This window comes from Penaeus vannamei, chromosome 14 (genome assembly GCF_042767895.1).
Source record: "Penaeus vannamei isolate JL-2024 chromosome 14, ASM4276789v1, whole genome shotgun sequence".
Taxonomy (NCBI): Eukaryota; Metazoa; Arthropoda; class Malacostraca; order Decapoda; family Penaeidae; genus Penaeus; species Penaeus vannamei.
Window position 1 is genome coordinate 38,909,592 of NC_091562.1, and position 5,000 is coordinate 38,914,591.

Genomic DNA, 5,000 nt, shown 5'->3' on the forward strand with positions numbered 1-5,000 from the left:
TGGTCAGGAAAAGGAGGAAGAGGAGGTGGATGAGGGGGAGAAGGAGGGGATGAGATGGAGAGAAAGAGAAGAAGATTGTATATAAGGAAGAGGAAGAGAGAGAGAGACATGAGGAGAAAGAAGGGAAGAAGAAGAGGATGAGATGAAGGATTGAGGATGGAGGAGGAAGAGGGAGAAGAGAGGGAGATGAGGAGAAAGAGGGGAAGAAGAGGAGGATGAGATGGAGGATTGAGGATGGAGAGAAAAGGAAGGAGAATATAGACAAAGAAGAGATAGAAGAGAGAGACAAAAGGAAGGAAGAGGATGAAGAGAAGGGGTAGGAAAATAAAGATAAGTAAGAGGAAGAGAGAGAAGAGAAGAAAGAGCCAATGGAAAACACGAAAGGAAAATCGAGAGAGAAAAAAGAGGAAGAAAAGAGAAGAAAAGGAGCCAAAAGAAAACACGAAAAAATAGAGAGAGAGAGAGAAAAGAGGAAGAGAAGAGAAGAAAAAGAGCCAAAGGAGAACACGAAAGAAAAATAGAGAGAGAGAGAAAAGAGAAGAGAAGAAAGAGCCAAAGAAGAACACGAAAGAAAAAATATAGAGAGAAAAGAATAAGAGAAGAGAAGAAAGAGCCAATAGAGAACACGAAAGAAAAATAGAGAGAGAGAGAAAAGAGGAAGGGAAGAGAAGAAAAAGAGCCAATGAAAAACACGAAAGAAAAATAGAGAAAGAGAAGAGAAGAAAGAGCCAAAGGAGAACACGAAAGAAAAGTAGAGAAAGAGAAAAAAGAATAAAAGAAGAGAAGAAAGAACCAATAGAGAACACAAAAGAAAAAATAGATAGAGAGAAAAAATGATAAGAGAAGAAAAAGAGCCAATAGAGAACACAAAAGAAAAATAGAGAGAGAAAAAATAATAAGTGAAGAAAAAGAGCCAATGAAGAACACGAAAGAAAAATATATAGAGAGAGAAAAGAGGAAGAGAAGAGAAGAAAGAGTCAATGAAGAACACGAAAGAAAAATAGAGAGAGAGAGAAAAGAGGAAGAGAAGAGAAGAAAGAGTCAATGAAGAACACGAAAGAAAAATAGAGAGAGAGAAAAGAGGAAGAACAGAGAAGAAAGAGCCAATAGAGAAAACGAAAGAAAAGTAGAGAGCGAGAAAATAATAAGAGAAAAGAAGAAAAAGAGCCAAAGGAGAACACAAAAGAAAAAAAGGGAAAGAGAAAAAAGAATAAGAGAAGAGAAGAAAAAGAGTCAAAAAAGAACACGAAAGAAAAATAGAGAGAAAAATAATAATAAGAGAAGAAAAAAAACAATAGAGAACACAAAAGACAAATAGAGAGAGAAAAAAATAATAATAAGAGAAGAGAAGAAAGAACCAATAGAGAACACAAAAGACAAATAGAGAAAGAGAAAAAAATTGGATGAGAAGAAATGACTCATAGAAAATCGTGAGAGGGTGTAGAGTGCAGGAGACAAAGCCAATGTAGTCAAGTAATCTCGAACAGCTGATAAGACACTCATGGAGTTATTTCAGAAGAGACGAATGCGAGAGAGAGAGAGAGAGAGAGAGAGAGAGAGAGAGAGAGAGAGAGAGAGAGAGAGAGAGAGAGAGAGAGAGAGAGAGAGAGAGAGAGAGGGAGAGAGAGAGAGAGAGAGAGAGAGAGAGAGAGAGAGAGAGAGAGAGAGAGAGAGAGAGAGAGAGAGAGAGAGAGAGAGAGAGAGAGAGAGAGAGAGAAAATGGACATAGTGAAACGAAGGAGGAGAGGAATTAGATGAAGATGGAGATAGAGAAGAATGAAGGAGGGAGGAATTAGATGAAGATGGAGGACAAAAAAGGGGAATTAGATAAAGATAGGAGAGGCAAAGGAGAAGGAAGAGAAGGAGGGAGAGGCGCAGAAGGAGGGAAAGTAACACCCATAAACTAAAACGGAGAAGAAAGCAAGAAGAGGAGAGAAAAAGGAGAGTGAAAGGAAGTAGGAGAGGAATTAGATGAAGATGGGGATAGAGAAAAACGAATGAAGACAGGAATTAGATGGAGATGGAGATAGAGAAGATAAAGGGGGAAGAGGAGGAATTAATTAAAGACGGGAGAGGCAAAGGAGAAGGAAGAGAAGGAGGGAGAGGAGCAGAAGGAGAGAAAGTGACACTCACTCACTCAAACGAACTAGAGGAGGAAGGAAAAGGGAAGGAAAAGGAAGAGAAATTGAAGCAGGAGAAGATAAAGAAGAAGAAGAAAAAGGAGGAGGAAAAAGAAGAAGAAGGAGGAGGAGGTGGTTCAAGAAGTGAGAAGAGAGGCGAAGACCACGCATTTACTGAGAAGCATATGGAAGAGGGAGAAGGAAGAAATAAAGAAGAGAGGGAGAGAAGGAAAGAAGAGGAAAGAGGGTAAGGAAGAAAGGGAGAGAAACACATTAAAATTAATAAGAAAGAAGAGGGAAAAGTGACAAAAAAGGAGAAGGAGGAGGAGGAGGAGAACATAAAGAAGCTGAGAAGAGGAAGAGGGAAATATAAAGAAAAAGGAAGGAGAAAGAGTGAGACGAATAATGAAAAGAGAAAGGAACACTCACTAAAACTGATGAACAGGAAGTAGGATAGACAAGAAAAAGCGAGAAAAGGAAGAGGAAGCGGTCAAAGAAGAAGAAAAACAAAAACAAAAACACTAAATCATTGAAAAGAATCAGAGAAAGAAGAGAAGGGGAAGAGTTGAGGTCAAATAAAGGGTTAAAAGAGAGATGAAGGAGGAGGAAGAGGAGGAGAAGACGAAGAAGGAGGAAGGGACACCAATTAGCAGAAGGGAGAAGTCAGAGGAGAAGGAGAAGAAGGGAGAGAAGGAGAGGCAAGAACACTCAACTATCTATAACGAGTTGACACAGAGCGAACGAAGAATGAGAAATAGTAAAAAGTATGAAAAAAGTGACGGATTTAGAGATTTAATAGAAATACTGAAGAGCGAGAGAGGAAAAATAAGATACGGGGTTAAAGATTTTTTAAAAACGGAGAGGAATAAAAGGAGAGGGAAGATGACACCGAAAAAAAGAAAGACAAACGATAAGAAAGACGATACGCAGGTCAGAAACTGGGTTACAGGAAGAGAAAACGAAAAAAAAATGGAAAAAGAAAGATAAAAAAGAGGACACAAAGCAAGACAATAGCAGAGAACCAGAATGAAATGGGAGGGAAACAAAAGGAGGGGAGACAAACAGAAAAGCGATTAGAAGGGAGAGAAAGAGAGAGAGAGAAAAAAAAAAAAGAAACACGACAAAGAATGCACAGACTGAGAGAGATAGAAAGAGACAGAAAGTTGACACAAAGGAGGGTAACGTGTGATACGGGCGTGGAGCGTGAAACCAACAATGGGACCCCGTGGTGCTCTTCTCTGGTTCATGGGAGAGAGAGAGAGAGAGGAAATGTGGGCGTGGGAGAGAGAGAGAGAGAGAGGAAATGTGGGCGTGGGAGAGAGAGAGAGGGGAAATGTGGGCGTACGAGAGAGAGAGAGAGAGGAAATGTGGGCGTGGGGAGAGAGTTAGAGGAAATGTGGGCGTGGGAGAGAGAGAGAGAGGAAATGTGGGCGTGGGAGAGAGAGAGAGAGAGAGAGAGTTTGAGGGGAGGGGAGACTTAGAGGGAAAGTAAGGCGGAGGAAGAGAGAGCAAGAAGGAGAGGGATAGAGGAGGAGAGGAGGGAGGGAAGGAGGATGTGAGGGACTGAGGAGAAGAAAGAGAGAGAGAGAGAGACAGAGACAGAGAGAGAGAGAGAGAGAGAGAGAGAGAGAGAGAGAGAGAGAGAGACAGACAGACAGACAGACAGACAGACAGAGACAGAGACAAAGAAACAGAGAGCAGTAGAGAAAATGTGACAAAGGAAATATGTAAAGAAAATGAACAAGAACAGGAAACGAACAGCAATTAAGCCCAGGAATGATATGGTCTTAAAAAGGGATTCATAATTTATGCATGCGAGCAGTTACAGCTGTTAAAAAGTTTTTTTCAAAGAACAAGAATTGCTGAAGCTTAAACAGCCTACCTTAACTTTGTGAACTTTTTTCTTAGTGGATAGCGGACCAAGACAACTTATAAAGAAATGTATTTACCATATATGTATATCTATATCTATCTATCTTTCTTTCTTTCTATCTGTCTATCTGTCTATCTATCTATTTATCTAACTATTTATCTATCTATCTATGTATCTATCTATCTATCTATCTGTCTGTCTGTCTGTCTGTCTGTCTGTCTGTCTGTCTGGCTGTCTATCTATCTATCTATCTATCTATATAATGTGGCTGTGTGTTCGTGCGTGTGTGTATGTGTGTGGATGTGTGCGTGCGTTTGTGTGTTAGGGAGTACGTAAAGATAAATAAATAGACACAGACAGAGATACACACACTGATACACACACAAACACTCATACACACCTAGATTCACACGCACACATACATACACAGTATATGCGTCTCTGCATCTGTTCCCGTATGAGATTAAAAAATTAAGCTATTGTGTTTCTGCATGTCCACGGGCGGGACAATTGTTCCACGGGTTCGCTAATCTCTAATCTCGAATCTCTAATCGCTAATCTCTAAAAAAAAAAATAAAGAGAAAGAGAGAGAGAGGAAGAGAAAGAAAAAAGAAAAAAAACGAAAAAAATAGAAAGAGAAAAAAAAGAACACAGAAAAAAATATAATAAAAAAAATTCGAATTGTGCAGTGTCCCAAATCCAAAAGGCATGACATTAAACACCTCATGACAGGTCCTTTAATTGTTTACCTGCAGCGCGTGGGTTGTGGGGCCACGGAGAGGGAGGTCCAGCCGCGACCACGTCTATATTCGTTGGCGTATGGGCGTGGGCCAATCAGAGAGCCACGAAGGTGAAAATGGGAGGATGTGTATGTGTGTGTGTGTGTGTATGTGTGTGTGTGTGTGTATAGATAGATAGATATAGATATGTATGTATATGTGTACATATATATATATATATATATATATATATATATATATATATATATATATATACACATACACGCA